Below are 17,281 nucleotides of genomic sequence, written 5' to 3'. Positions count from 1 at the left end.
ATAAAAGACACTGGGGTTGGAATTCAATAGCTCTGTTTCTTCTTTGGAGAAAGAGAATGTAGCTTCTGTCAGCTAATAAAAGTTTGATCAGTGGAAGAGGGGGCCCTGTACATCTTCCAGGCAGAAAATAGTTCTGTGACTATTGCCTTGTACTTGAGGTCTCCCCATGTCATGCCGCATGTCTAGAAGACGATGTCATTGGCCTCCAGAGAAAAAGCAACTAAGGGCACCGGTGGAGGTGTATGGGGTGGCCAGGGCATCTGTGTCTTCTAAATTTGTATTACTGAGGTGTAGGTCAAGTTCTCAGCTTGTTATTCATTTTGCTGGATGAATAGGGCCGGGTTGACACATGAGGTTTGGAAGCTTCCACATTACAAAGCAAAACGCTGAGGCAAGAAGCCACATAACACAGGCCTTAGATGTGTGAGTTCAAGAACTTGACTTCATGAGTTTGTATCCCAGCTCCCACTCTTTGAGGATGGTGATGTTCAAAGTGTTTTTTAAATGGAGGTTGGAAGCGTTCTATCTATAATGCAATCAGAATAGTATGTAACTCATTTTAGCTTAACACATACACACACACAAACACATGCACTGCAGGCCAATCCAATTCAACGTTGTTGGTGGTCTTCTATGTTTTCATAAGAAAGAGCACATCTTTTATGATAGACCCTGTATATGGGCTTCACTTGTCCTGACCTTCAGTTCTGATGCTAGCTGGGACTCCCCGTTCTGCCGTCTCCCCAGGGCTACCATGTTTCTAGATGTGGGGTTTTTATCTTGGTTTGGTGCCTTTACCTTTCTGGGTACATTTGTTTCTCAGAGTTAGCATTTATTAAGCACTTGCTATATGCTAGACACTAGGTACTCAAAATGCATTTAAGATAATGTGGGTAGGGGCGCCTGGGTGGCTCAGTCAGTTAAGCGGCTGCCTTCGGCTGGGGTCATGATCCTGGGGTCCTGGGATCGAGCCCCACGTCCGGCTCCCTGCTCAGTGGAGAGCCTGCTTCTCCCTCTCCCTCTGCCTGCCACTCGGCCTACTTGTGCTCTCTCTCTATCTCTCTGTCAAATAAATAAATAAAATCTTAAAAAAAAAAAAAAGATAATGTGGGTAGTACGATTTCTACTTTACTTATGGAGAAACCAAAGCCCAGGCTGAGTAAAAACCTATCAAGGGTCACAGAGCTGAAAAACAGTAGAGTGGGAGTTCACGTTTAGGTTGGCATGACTCCAAATCCTATCCTCATAGCCACAAAACCCTTTTACCAATCAGCTTTATTTTGGTCACTGGGGAAAGATGAGAAGTCCCAACCTAAGCAGACAAATCTCATAAATACAGTCTATGGTTCACATGGAGAATAAATAAATGTACATGTGGATGGGTGTAGCACTACTAAAGACTCAACTCAGTCTGTCTGTGTTTGGTCAGAGTTCAAGAGTGAGACCAGGAGCGGGTCCATTTTCCTGTGAAAAACAATGGGCCTCACAGACAGATTCCCAAGTCACGGGCAAAACAGAAGCAAGCTTTAGTGTTGCTTCTTATTCCCTGTAGACTTAGTAGGGGGGAAAATTAGCAGTGGGAGTAAAGGGTTATATGATTTCTCACCCTCAGATATCAGCAGCTGCACACATGGGAAAGGGGGATGTTGTCTTGGTTCCTGGTGGGCATCCAAGAAACTGGGAAGACGGTGATCCTCATTCCGTCAGGGAAAGAAGCTCTTCCTCCAGCGGGTTTTAGCAGGTACAACAGCAACCAGGGGCCCTGAATATGTGCCTTTTGCCTCAGGCTGCCCTGGAAAGACCTCGGTTACAGGGGGCTAGCATAGATCTGACGTGTATCAAGTGCAGTTAAGCATTTAGAATCTGGGATGCCCAAGCAAAAATGACCCACCCATCTTTTAAAGTGTAGACCTAAAACCAATCTTCTTCTTTCATCTCAAGATCAAATTGGTGCTTAAATTCAAATTGTTGTGTTATCAGATTGCACAAGACAACTTTGCAAGTAAGGCTTAAGCATTTAAGCTAATTTGGAGAACAGTCTGGCGACAAAGGTAAAACAAACATCATAACAAAATGTGTGGGTTTTTTTTTTTCAATGGAGCTTAAACCCTAAAAAAAAAAATATCTCAGCAACTAGGAATCCTTACTAGCACTGAACCCCTTTGGGGGATATGTCACCCACTTCATCTGGATATGAAGTATGGCACATTTATACTTTCACATATATTTTTTTGGAACCAATGGAATCAGATATTGGCAAACTGATCATGCAGTGGCAGGGTATAGTGAGCACCTTGAAAGTATTTATAGCAAGTAAGAATTTCAAAATGAAGTCTCAGGTATAAGAAATATAGCTTTATTTGCCTTTAATTCTGTTTCCATTATGTAGAAACACCATCTCAGTCAATTTGTGGTTCCTCTCTTCCTCTTGGGATTGAATCGAATAAATTCCAGGGGCTTATGTAGTAAGGCCCAAGGCCTTGAAAGGAGAAAGGGAGAAGAAACGAAGTCTCCATATCGTGCAGGCATCATGGAAACATCCATTGTCCCATCAGTCCTTGCATTGATCCACACTGGCACGGCCTTCCTTAGAAGTGTTGAGGGCCTGGAATAACCCAAATGGTGCAGGGCAGACAAGCGCGAGATACAGACCTTTCTCAACTTACGATGGGATTATGTCCCAGTAAACCTGTTGCAAATTGAAAATCATCACATTTAATACACCTCACTTAACGAACATCATAGCTTAGCTTCGCCTACCTTAAATGTGCTCAGAACACTTACATTAGCCTACAATTGGGTGAAATCATCTAACACAAAACCTGTTTTATAATAAGTGTTGAGTATCACATATAATTTATTGAACGCTACAGTGAAAGTGAAAAACAGAATGGCTGTATGGGGACAGAAGGGTTGCAAATGTATCCGTCGTTTACCCTTGTGATTCGGTGGCTGACTGGGAACCGTCACTTGCTGCCACGGCCCAGCATCAGTAGAATATCATGCTGCCTATTACTAGCCCGGGAAAAGATCACAATTAAAGATTCAAAGTACAGTTTCCACTGAATGCCAGTTGCTTTTTTACCTTTGTAAAGTTGAAAAAGCATAAAGTCCAACCATTGTGGTAAGTTGGGGACGCTCTGTAATTGTAGTTGGAATGAAACTACATGGCTGGCATCCTTCTTCTAAGATCTTTGGGATATTATTAGAAATCTTAAAGTTAAAATTTTTAAAATTATGAAAAACTTTAAACATACATAAAAATAGAGAGCAGTGAACCCTCAAGTTTTCCTCTCCCAGCTGCAACGATCATAACTTTTTTGTTTCACCTATATCCCCACTACACTAGATTATTTTGAAGCAAATCCCAGACAATATACGGTAGTACTGTATTTTAGTGATGCTCAGAAAACAAGGGTAAGTTATACTGTCCCATGACTGCCTCCTACCACGAGGCCGCGGCAGGTGTCCTCCCTGCACAACCCAAGGCGTGGGACTTGGTCAGCATGAGAAGCCCCTCCTTCTCTGACTCCTTCAGGACCACACCTCTCTCCTTTCGTGCTACAATCCAGATTTTCATTACCCTCTGGGGCACAGTAACTTGTCTGAAATCCTCTGTGATCCATGTCTACTGAGGCATCAAAGTCACTAATTCACCCCAGCTCCAAATGGGAAGTGGGACGTCAGTCCCCCCCTTGCAGATACCCCCTAGGTCACAGCTCTCCCTGCTTCTCACCTGTTCCCTTTATAGGGAGTATGGGGACGCTGACAGAGGGAAGGCCTGTTGTATCTCATGAAGCCTGTGGCAACCATCTTGCCTATCCTGTTGCTCTCAGAAATCACAGGAAGAGTCTCGTTAGCTATGTTCTACTTTTGGATTGATCATCTCTCTCCCCGGTGGCAAGGAGCTTAGAATCTAGTATCTCTGCAAATGCAATGGGAAATACTGGGAGAAAGGAAAAAAAAAATTTTGAAAAATATTTTTCCTGTCAAATGTTGTTTGAAAATTCTGTTCCACAAAGTAGGTGAAGTCAGCACAGCATTCTGCCTCATCTTGCAAGATAGGAGAGGCAGTACAAGGCTGTGAGTTCTGGGGCAGACAGACCTGGACGGTAATCTCTTTTACAATTCAAGGTGTTTTGTGTCTGTTTCTCAGTTTCCTCATCTGTATAATGGGGATGATAATATCTACTCAATTATAATTATTAGGAGGTGAAATGATAAGTTAATCTTAGTGCTAGTTACATTTTAAGCACCTCATAACATTAAGTCTTATTACTGTTATTACAGATGCTATGAAAATGAGAATGACTTCTCACTGAGGTCATGTCGGAAGATTTCTTAGGGAAGATGGATGCAAATTGGGTCTTGAAGAGTATGTATGTCTTCTGTAGACAAGTATGGCAGTGTGTGGCAGGGAGAGCATTCTAGATAAAGAAAACATGTTCAGCAGGGACAGTGACCAGAATCCCTCTTTATTGTCACACAAAGTTATTAGCCACTAAAAATAATATTTAAAAAATATTAATTAAAGATGAAATGGGTTTTCTTTTTTTTCATATAACTAGCCCCCCCTTTATTATAAGCAAAATACATTTATAGAAAATATTTAGAAAATACAGAAACTGAAGAAAAATGACTCATAATATCTTTAAGATATACATTTTTAATTGTGGTAAAATATACATAATATAAAATTTACCATCTTAATCATCTTAAAGTGTATAGTTAAAGAGTATTAAGTACATTCACATTATTGTGAAACCAATCTCCAGAACTTTTTTCATCTTTTCTCACTGAAACTTCATACCCATTAAACACCAACTCCCCCTCAAATACTCCCTGCCCCTGGCAACCATCATTCTACTTTCTGTCACTATGAATTTGACTATTCTAGGTATTTCATGTAAGTGGAATCCTACAGTATTTGTCTTTTTGGGACTGGATTATTTTACTTATAATTGATATTTTAATATAGTTTTGTTACCTGTTTTTGTATGGAAATATTTGGATCTACCATTGTTTATTTAACTATTTCTCTGTAGTGGAATAGTTAGGAGCTTACAATAAAATAAATCATTATAAATGACACTGCAATTATTATCCTTATAGTTAATTCTTTAGGTATATTCATTGTTCTTTAGAATAAATTTCTAAAGTCTCTTTGCTGGGTCATAGGGTAAGCACACATGAGGCTTTTGATAAATATTGCCACCTGCTCTTTAGAAATATGGTAACAAATTCTATTCCTATCACTGGTGTGAATACTGGTTTCTTTGTTCCCTTTTCTTTCTTTCTTTCTTTTTTTTTTTTTACAGTTTAAATTGTAACCATTTTTGATCCCATATCAGTCATTGCTTAAAGCCCAGAGAAGCAGACTTTATGATGGATACACCAAACACCTCACTTACTCTATGCCAAAGAGCTAGGAAATCAAACTGAGAACTTCATGCTTCAAGAAATTCAGGGCAGTTAACCTAATCCTGCTTAACCAGGAAATCCAGGCTCCTGGTTTAGAATTCTCAGTCTTTGAAGGTACAGAGAATCATGTTATTTAGTGGCCTAAGTATATAATTCATATCAACTGGATCTACCTTTGTCATTGTTCTTTAAATTTAATCCCTAGCAATACTTGTTGCTGGGAAAATTTAGCGAAGAATTTAATTCAGGTTAAGATGCCAGAATAAGAGAAAATAATGTCTGACTCAACAGATGATCATACCTACCAAAAGGAACCAGTCTACAAATAATTTCCTTGAAATTTGATCTTTAATTGCTTCATTAAGAAAATCAGAATATGAGCACACTAATTACCTATGGTTAGATTTATTTTTTTTAATTATGTCATGGTATAATTATATTTTCAAATGTATACATATAAGTACATTGATTAAATGTCAAGTGCAAATTTAGCAATCCTTGGAGGTTTTGCTCATTATGTCATTTCCTAAACAATCAGTTTTAGAGATTTAGTGAGGTAATAAAAAATTAATAAGCTTGCAGATCAACAAAAACATTGCTTCTGGAAATTAGATTGACTGGAGCATATTGCTGAGTGAGCTTAACAAAACAAAAGATACTAGAAGGATTCTAAATATTCATCAGGAGGAAATACCAACTAATATCTAAATTATGCTTAATTGCTTCATCTTCATAATGCACATACACAAGCATGCACATGCCCATGCACACACACACTAAAAGAGAAGATCAGGAAAATGTGGAACAGTGTTGATTTGAAAGCCATTTCCTTTGCTATCCCTACCTTCAGTTTCCTTAAGGGTAGGTATGGGTTTTGTTTTGGGTTCTGATAATTCTGGATAGTGATTCAGTCTTTACTCATAACTGGTGATTTCCCCCCCTTTGGCTTGTCGCTGTCAGTTAAGAACTTATTTATGAAATTCCACTTGACTTTTTGTCCTATCTTCCTGTTTTTATCGTTTGTCATGTGAAGACAGCTTCACTGGTGTCAGCAGTCCCTGACTTAGGATTAAAGCTGATACAGGCAAATCCTGGCCTGATTCTGGGGTGTGGTGGGGATGGCAGAGGTGGCTGGGGATGGGAGAAGAAACTTCTGTGAGAACTTTAGGTATGCATTTCCAATGAGGGTGATTTCATCCCCAATGGGTTGAACTCAGTCGATGAACTTGAGGCCAAAAAAAACCTTATTATTTGTATGTATAAAGCACAGATGTACAGTGAATCTGTGGTAATACACTTTCCTGAGGGGGATGAATAGGGAAAAAAGTATTTAAAAAGCCTTGGCAGGGAGGGGCGAAAATCAAAGAGAGAGAGAGAGAGAAATAATGACTTAGAGGAATAGCAATACTTTTTTTTTTTTTAAACAAGGCACTCAGCTGCTGAAGAATGAGTAAGTATAAGAACCTGTGTTCTTTAAAAGGGAAATATTCACCTTTATAAAATATATCCAGTGATCATTCTTTGGGCTGGGGGAGATAGACTAAGTGTCTCTCAATTTCTTTTCTACTCTTATCTTTCTAGGATTGCCAGTGCTGAGAACAGCACAGGATGAAGGTGTATATCATACTGATTAATAAATATCTGAAACTTGAAAAAAAAAAAAAAAGAAAGAAATGATAGCCTGCCTGTATTTGTAAAAACCTGAATTGCTTCGAAATGATGACCAAAAGGACTGGGAAGGGAGAGCATGTTCACTGACCTTGTATTATGTGTCAGGCGTTGACAGGTTAGCTGAGAGTCTAGACTTGAGGGTAACTCTGGAAGATTGTTTGCAAAAATGGCTACAATTATTCCTACAGCTGTGTCCTCTGCAATGTCACTTTGTAGCATCTCAAGAGGCACCCCTACTTCTCCAGCCTTTGCAAGTGGAGGCCTCAAGAGGCCCTTGCATGCTTTTGCTCTCTTTAGGGACCCTTGGCTCTCATGTGTGAACAAGCCTGAGTTAGTCTGATTGAGGATGAGTGACCGTGTGCAGCAGAGCTGGGCCATCCCAGCTGAGGTTATCCTAGATCAACAAGCACTCAACTGAGCCAGCACCTGACCACAGACACGTGAGTAAATCCACCCAAGACGGGAACTGCCCAATTAAGCCCAACCTAAAGTATTGACCCACAGAACTGTGAATTAAATAAATGGTTGGTGCTTTCACCCACTAAGTTTTGGGAATGGTCTGTTTATGTGGCAACAACTAACTGGTAGAGCAATTCAAATGCTGCATTAACAGGGGTGGGTAAGGACCAAAACCAAACAAAAAAACCTAGCAAGCACAGTGAAATAATATTTAAAAACACAAAAACCTACGAAAAAACCCAGATGTCATCTCTCTTCACATGGTAAATTGATGGTTAATTTTACCTGTCAACTTGGCCAGGCTATGGTGCCCCATTGTTTGGTCAAACACCAATCCAGATGTTGCTGTGAAGGCATTTTTTTCTTAGATGTGATTAAGGAAAGCAGAATATTTTCCATAACATGGGTGGGCCTCATTTAATTAGTTGAAGGCCTTAAGGGGCTTTGAGACCGAGGTCTTCAGGGGAGGAAGGAATTCTGCCTCCAGACTGCCTCTGGACTCAAGATGCAATATCAACTCTTTCTGGAATTTCCAGCCTGCTGGTCTCTCCCTGCAGGGTCAGACTTACCAGCACCCCCAGTCACATGAACCAATTCCTTAAAATAAATCTCTTTCTGTGCATCCTACTGGTTCTGTTTCTCTGGAGAACCCTGACTAATACAGTAAAGATGAAGTTATTATTTAGGCTGTTAGCTTTGTTTAGAACATGGCTTTGGCCCACACTAGCTGGTACAATCCGAGAACCACGATTTCCTGAGATCTCCCTCCCAGGCCTATTTCATGGAGAAGATCTGGGGCCCAAGGTCAGTGAGGATAGTACTTCAGTCTCCTCTTTTTACATTTAGCTATTGCAGGTCTCTGAGGCCCTCACAGAATCTTAGTGTTCTCTCTGTTCCTGGCAGATACGTTTTTGGCTCTGGTGTCCCTGACTAATATCAGCGGAGGCAGACGTGTTCCTGAGTGGCCATGACACCGAGGCAGCCTTGGAGGGGTGTGCACGTGTGCGCGTGCTGTGCATCATGTGGGCACGGGAAGGCCCCTGACTGACTGTTATCACGTGTGCTGCAACCACAGTGCAGGGGCACAGCCTCCGCTCTAATATCCGGTGCTCCTTTAGGTTCCTCAAATGGGCAACAGTGTTTCTTTCTTTCTTTCTTTTTTTTTTTTTTAAAGATTTTATTTGCGAGAGCTTGAGGAGAACGAGTGGGGGGAGGGGCAGAGGGAGAAGCCGACTCCCCCCGGAGCAGGGAGCCCGATGTGGGACTCGATCCCAAGACCCTGGGAACACCACCCAAGCTGAAGGCAGACGCCTAAGGACTAAGCCACCCAGGTGCCCCAGCAACAGTATTTCTAACAGCTTTCTGGTCATGACACTCCTTCTTTACATGAACATTTACATACAAGTCCAAAAGGGAGAACAGTGGAGTAGCTGTGTTGAAGTGGGATAGGAGGTCCACAGCGTTTCCTCTTGGTCCCTGCTGTCCACTCTCTGGGCAGCTCCTGAGCGGACTTTGGAACTGCTGGGGCACTGAGGCACTGTTTGAGCACCACTGAAACTCAGGAGTGGGAGGGCTGTCTTTATACCTCCCCAGATCTCAGCTTTCTCTAGAACAAGATGATGTTCCATTAAGTGATCATCAAGGATGCCTCCAGCGTAAATGACTTATTGCCTCTAATAATAATACTAACCTTTACTGGGCATGGACTACATCTTAGGTACTTGATCCATGGTTGCTATGTCAGTTAATATAACCATCCTGTAGAATAGATACATTATCCCAGTTTGACAGAAGAGGAAATGAAAGTTCAATGAAGTTAAGCAGTAATTAGGTGACAGAACCAGACTGGGAACCCAGGTCTGCATAACTCTAATGATAGCGCCCTTCCCACTAGGCCATATTGCTCCTCATGAAGCAAGCCACTCAGGTGGAGGGTGTCTGGAAGTTCCTCTGATTCCTTTCAAATACAATTTTGACCCTTGGATGCTCCTTTAGGCGTCCTATTACTCATGTAGTTCATATTGCTTTGCAGGTTCTAGTGTGTTAGCCAGTCTTAAGGCGGTTCAAATGCAAATGTCTCAAATCAGTAGGCTTTTTCTTCATTACTTACCTTTTATATGATATCCTTAAGATTACAAATGGTAGCGCCTACACTCGCTCGAATGGACTGTGTCACAGAGATAGGCAGTATTACCTACCAAACAACCTGGTAACCTCAGATTTCCTGAGTGCTTCTCACTGTAAATGGGCAGCCATTACAGCCCATAGGCCCGGTCCATTTCCTCTCAAGCCACCAGAGGCTACTTGGAAATATGCTACCATATTCTCCTCTGTCATAGTGGTTTTGCAAGGATCCTTCTCTACAAATTGCTTCCTTATTCATAATAGCATGTGTATATTTCTTGGTTACATGTCTGGTAGATTAAACAGCCTGAACACGCATACCCTCATCCAACAAGAAAGAAAGTCAGCTTTTTGATTGCAGCTTGATATAATGACCATGCAGGGGATTCGATGCAATCCCACCATGACGTGAGGCCTCTTAAATCTTATTCTTTGAAGAACTGTCCTTTAAAAAGACTGCCATATTCGGCTTCTCTTTCATTCTGTTACTTTCCTCCCAGTAAATACTCCGCAGTTTCCATTTTGCTCCACATCATTACTACTCTGACTTAGCTGAGCCACACATCCGTGGCATCAATTTTATTTTTCCAATATGAAATGTCAGAAGGTTAAGAGATCAAGTACTCAAGAGCTACATCCCTTTTGTAACACATATTCTTTTATTTAAGAGGCAATATTCTCGCCATCCTAACGTGAAAGCAGGCTCCATTTTCCATCTTCTTTAACCCTCCTCTACGTTGAATCTTGAGGTAAAGTGCCCTCCTTCCTGTGGATGTTTGGGTAGCAGCTGACAGTGGAGTTAGCTGGAGGCTCTTCTGAGAGGAGGCTTGTATACAAGAGACTCTTACCCCCTTCCTTCTTTTTTTAATGATGGGAAGATAGTTTTCTGGGATAGTCACCGCATTTTGTTACTTTAGAGAGAAACAGAAATCTTGCAAGCCTATAAATGGATTCTCTCTAAGACACAATACTTTGATTAACAAGAAGTATAATAAAGCCAATTATTTTTTGTAAGTAAAACCAATCTTTTTTTGTAAAAGTATGCCTCTTAAATTTTACTTTTCCATAGCTACTGAAATAAGTGGTTTATTTAAAAGACAACGCCAGGGGCACCTGCCTGGCTTAGTTGATGGAGCAGGTGACTCTTGATCTCGGGTTTGTGAGTTCCAGCCCCCACGTTGGGTATAGAGATTACTTAAAAATAAAATCTTCTTTTAAAAAAAGATAACTCCAGATATTTAAAAAAAATATGTTCAGCTTTGTTGAGGTATAATTGATGAATAAAATTATAATATATTTAAAGTGTACAATGCAATAATATGTATACACTGTGAAACAATTCCCAGTTAATTAACACATTCATCACCTCACACAGTTACTTTGTGTGTGTGTGTGTGTGTGTGTGTGTGACTACTTAAGTTTTACTCTCTTGGCAAATTTCAGTTAAACGATACAATGTAATCAACTATAATTGCGATGTTACACACTAGAGCCTTGGACCTTATTCATTTTATAAATGGAAGTTTGTACCCTTTGATCAACATTTCCCCATTTGTCCCTCTTCCCCCTGTTTCCCCCCTCAGTCCCTGGAATCCTTAGAATAGATATATTATCCCAGTTTGACAGAAGAGGAAATGAAAGTTCAATGAAGTTAAGCAGTAATTAGGTGGCAGAACCAGACTGGGACCCAGGTCTGCATAAGGCCAGTGACAGCACCCTTTCCACTACCCTGTTTTTATGAGTTTGACTTTTTTTGTGGATTCATCCACATCTAAGTGATATCATGCAGTATTTCTCTTTTTCTGTCTGGCTTATTTTAATTAGCACAATGCCCTACAGGTTTATCCATGTTTTTGCAAATAGGAGGATTCCTTCTTTTTATGGCTGAAGAATAGTCCATTGTAGATAGACGGATATATTACATTTTCTTTATCCATTCATCTGTCAATGGATCCTTCCGTTTCCATATGTTGCTGTCATGAACAATGCTACAATGAACGTGGGAGTGCAGATATCTCTTTGAGATAACGGTTTCATTTACTTTGGATATATACCCAGAAGTGGGAGTGCTGGATTATATGAAAGTTCTACTTTTAATTTCTTGAGGAACCTCTATACTGTTTTCCATAGTGTCTGTACTGGTTTACATTCCCACCAACAGTGCACAAGGGTTCTCTTTATCCATATCCTCACCAGCATTTGTTATCACTTGTTCTTTTCATAATAGCCATTCTAACAGGTGTGAAGTGAAATCTTATTGTGGTTTTGATATGCATTTCTCTAATGATTAGTGACGTTGAGTACCTTTTCATGTACCTGTTGGGCATTTGAATGTTTTCTTTGGAAATATCTCTTTAGGTTCTTTGCCAATTTATAATCAGGCTATTTGTTTATTTTGCCATTGAGATGTATGAGTTCCTTACTTATTTTGGATATTAATCCCTTAGTGGATATGTGGTGTGCAAATATTTTCTCCCACTCCATGCGTTGATTTTTCATTTTGTTGATGTTTTCCTTTGCTGTACAGAAGCTTCTTAGTTTAATATAGTCCCACTTATTTATTTTTGCTTTCTTTGCCTGCACTTTTGGTGTCAAATCCAAAAAAATCTTTGCCCAGACGGATGTCAAGGAACTTACCTACAATGTTTTCTTCTAGGAGTTTTATAGTTTCAGGTCTCAGTCTCCAGGTTTAAGTCTTCAATCCATTTTGAGTTGATTTTTGTATATGGTGTAAGACAGTGGTCCAGTTTCATTCTTTGCATGTTGGATATCCAGTTTTACCAACATAATTTATTGAGCAGACTATCCTTTCTCTCCACTGCATATTTTTGGCACTTTTGTTAAAAATTAATTGACCATGTATGCATTGTTTATTTTTGGGCTCTTTATTATGTTCCATTGATCTATGTATCTGTTTTTATGCCAGCACAAAATGTTTTTGGTTACCATAGGTTTGTAATACAGTTTGAAACCAGGAAGTATGATGCCTTCAGCTTTGTTCTTTTAGCTCAGAATGGCTTTGGTTATTCAGGATCTTTTGTAGTTCCATATGAATTTTCAAATTGTCTTTTATACTTCTGTGAAAAGTGCCATTGGAAGTTTAATAGGGATTACACTGAATCTGTATATCACTGATTTTAAAGTTCATGTGGAGAGGAAAAAGACCCTGAATAACCAACACAAAATTGAAGGCAAAAAACAAAGTTGGAGGATTGACACTTCCCAACTTCAAGACTTACTATAAAGCTACAGTAATCAAGACAATATAGTACTGGTGAAAGAACAGACAAATAGATTAATGGAACAGAGCAGAAGGTCCAAAAAGAGACCCACATAAATATAGTCAACCAATTGTTGACAAAGGAATAATGGCAATACAGTGGAGCAAAGATAGACTTTTCATATATAACTCCTATAAATACTAAAAAAGACAAGATATTAAGCCCAGAGGTAACAGGTTATGGACTTTTTTTAGTCATTATTAACTAAAAGTCAATGGCTACATGATGAAATCCACCAAAAAAAAAAAAAAAATAGTCTTTTAGCAAATAGTAATAAAATGGTGCTAGACATCCACATACAAAAAAATGAATCTAGACCCAGACCTTACACCCTTCACAAAAATTAACTCAAAATGGATCATTGACCTAAGCGTAAAATGCAAAACTATAAAACTCCTAGAAGGTAACATAGGAGAAAACTAAAAGGACCTTGGATGTATCAGTGCTTTTTTAGACAAAATATCAAAGGCACAATCAGTGAAAGAAATAATTGTGAAGCTTAACTTCATTAAAATGAGAAACTTTTGCCCTATGAAAGACAATGTCCAGAGAATGAGAAGACAAGCCACAGACTGAGAAAAAAATTTTCAAAAGACACAGCTGATAAAGGATTGCTGTTCAAAATATATAAAGAACTCTTAAAACTCAATAATAACAAATGAAACAATCTGATTTAAAAAATGCACCAAAGACTTTAGCAGACACCTCACCAAGGAAGATATACAGATGACAAATAAGCCTATGAAAAGATGTTCCACATGATATGTTAGGAAAATGCAAATTAAAACAGCAAGATACTAGTGCATTCCTATTAGAATGGTTAAATTCCAGAACACTGACAACACCAAATGCTGACAAGGAAGTGGAGCAACAGGAACTCTCTTTGATTGTTAATGGGAATGCAAAATGGCACAGTCACTTTGGAAGACAATGGGTGGTTTCTAACAAAACTAAACATACTCTTACCATATGATCCAGCAATACGGCTCCTTGATATTTACCCAAAGGAGTTGGAAGCATATGTCCACAAAAAACGGGCAGATGGCTATTTATAGTAGCTTACTCATAATTGCCCAAACTTAGAAGTAACCAAGATGTCTTCAGTGAATGAATGTATAAACTATGGTACATCCAGACAATGAAACACGATTCAGTGCTAAAAACAAATGAACTGTCAAGTCATGAAAAGATGTGGAGGAAACTTAAATGCATATTATTAAGTGAAAGAAGCCAATCTAAAAAGGCTATATACCATATGATTCCAACTATATGACAAAGGTAAAACTAGGGACAGAGTAAAAAGATTGGTGGTTGCCAGGGGTTAGAGGGAGGGAGAGCAGAGTAAATGGAGCACAGAGGATTTTTAGGGCGGTGAAACCACCCTATATGAAATTATAATGGTAGGTACATGTCATCATACATTTATCTAAAACCATAAAATATATACTACCAAGAGTGAACACTAATATAAACTATGGACTTTGCGTGATTATGATGTGTCAATGTGTGTTCATCAGCTGTAACACATATACCACTCTGGGGCTGGCTTTTGATAGTGGGGGAAGCTATTCATATACAGCAACAGGGGATATATGAGAAATCTCTGTACCTTCCTCTTAGTTCTGTACCTACAACTGCTATAAGATAAAATCTATTAAAAAGAAAAAAATTTAGATAAAATCTTGCCATAATTACAGCCACAATCTAATTGTTCAATAAAGGATAGTTCTTATTATGTTATGCATCTAGCAATAAGAAAATGAATAATTACATAATAGCTCTTCTCTACAAAGAAATAAGGTAAAATCATTAAAAATTATGAAGACTAAAGACATGAAATAGTATTCATGGTAACATGTTAAATCAAAACAATGAGGATTTAAAATTGTATGTACAACTTTGTCTCAATTTTGAAACATATGCAAGTATATTTGTTAATTTGTATAGAAGAAATACTGGAAGAAAATATATGAAAATATTAAACATGATTACCTCTGGATAAGTGATACTGTCTTCTTTACATGGTTTCTTTCCATTTAAAGCAAGCTCAGATTACTTTATAATATTCCCCAAAAGACAAAAAATAGCCATGGGAGTTCTTGCCATATATCAGAATATTATCCTATTGATAAATGCTATTTTGTTATCCAATTAAAAAATTTAAAAAATAAGTGTTTTGGGTATTGATTAAGAACTTTTTTTGTAGTACTGTATTTCCTTTTGGACAGTGTTTTTGTTGTATAGGGAAGGATAGGATTGACAAAAACAAAAAAGGGGCAATAAGACAGAGTTAGAGAAAAAAATTGGGACCAATAAGATCTGTGACAAAGGTGTAGAACTTGAGAAAAGAGTGGTGACTATTTAGACATGGACAGGCAACAAAAAGACATTTTGACTCTTCATTTCCATATTTTTTGAGAACTGTGTTTTCCCAGTTTTGTGTACCCTTTCTATGATTATGGCTTTGGGGTAATTTAGAGGTAAAACTAAACACATCTGAAGGATACAGTTTCAGGAAACTCCTTTGGATATGGCTTCTAATGGCCATGTCTTACACTTATGTCTCCTAAGGCATGTTATCACAAGTACATCATGATAGTGATAGATCATATTTCTACAGTGCTTATGTTTGTAAAGTATTTTGACAATTCTTATGAGCCTGTGAGATAAACAGGGCATGGATTATCTTATTCATCTTGTAGAATAGAAAAAGAAGAGGAGAACTTTAAATGAATTGTCTTATATGTCACAACTAGAGCATAGTAAGGACTAGAATTTAAACTCCTTGGTCCCATATCTAGGTTTATTCACCTCAACTGTGCAGAGGATTTTAAAGGTAACTTGTAACATAAACAAGAGCACAGGGAAAAGAGAGAGTAAAAAATGAAAAAACCAGTAAGGATGAATGAAAACTGGAATGCTTGGTTACATTTTATATTACTTCCTGTCCCTGAGAACACATTAATTTGAGGCTATAAAAAAGTAAAAATATATATTTTTAAAAGTACAAATACTCAAGCCCTCATCAGTTATCATGTATAGATGGGTAATATGTGTTTTTTAAAGACACTTGAGGAAAAAGTACATAATGGGAAGAGCTTTATGTTTAATTATAGCTGTGCTTCCTGCTTCCTGCTATAGTCAGAGGCCTGGCAGCTTTTCCTCTTAGTTCTTATAGAAATACAGAGCTAAGTACAGAATTGATTTTTGGAAAAGAACATTTGCCAATATTATGAAAACACTCTACTCACAAAGAATTTCCAGCATTAACCCTTTCCAACTAAAATCCACCCTTCTAGAGGAATTCAAATAATAGAACACTGGTCGGGAAGTAAGTACTTGGCCACTAGCATCTGGGAGACCCTAGACAAATGATGTAAACTCACTGGTCTGAGTTTCCTTTTCTGTAAAGTGAGAAGTTTAGATGAGGCTAGTAGTTCTGGACTCAGGGTACATGACACAGAACATAGCTTTTTACAAATGCTGGTGTTTGAGCCAACCTCCAGAGAGTCCAACTTAAGCAATCTGGGTGAATCTCTGTAGGTTGTGCTGACACCAAGAAGAACTTTCTGGCCTATTCTTAGAGTAGTAATTTTCAAACTTCAGTGGTGAGTAGTAGTAAATAGCTGGTTAAAAATGCAGATTCCTAGGACCCACCTCATGAAATTCTGAGGAAGCTGACCTAGGGCATTGTTGGGGAATCTGTATTTTTAACAAGCATGTAGGTGATTCTGAGACCATTGGTTGAGAACCACACTTCAAGAAACACTGTCAAGAGTATAATTTGTAACTTCAAGAATGGGGTTTTGCCTGGGGAGTCCTTGGAACTCTGGTTCAGTCTGGAATACAACTTTCAGCTCAATAATGAAATTGAGGTACTCTGTACCTCACAGCTCTGAGCCTTCCTCTTCATATGAGCTCCAGTCCTGTAGCCAGGAACCTGACTTCCATCAAAACCTTCCCTGAATAGGTAAGAGAAAGAGGATTAGAATCCAGAATAGAAAAATAATTTCTATAAATAAATATAAAAAATTACAATGCAAAAATGGGCAAAAGATATGAATGGGCAACTCACTGAAGAACAAACACAATAGTAAGCATTCATAATATCAGAGAAATAAGAATTAATAAAAGAGCAAGACATCATTTTCTACCAAATTGGCACACATTTAAAACATTTGATAGTATCAAGTGACTGCTAGGGAAACTAGTACTGTTAGGCATTCATGGGGGAATATAAATTGGATGAACCAGTTTAGAGAGCAAGTTGATAGGATCTTTTAAATATGTTGTATCCTACAATGCTAAAACTCTAATTTCACTCC

The sequence above is a fragment of the Phoca vitulina genome, unplaced genomic scaffold (assembly GCF_004348235.1).
Source record: "Phoca vitulina isolate PV1807 unplaced genomic scaffold, GSC_HSeal_1.0 scaffold23, whole genome shotgun sequence".
NCBI lineage: Eukaryota > Metazoa > Chordata > Mammalia > Carnivora > Phocidae > Phoca > Phoca vitulina.
This window is presented reverse-complemented; position numbering follows the sequence as displayed.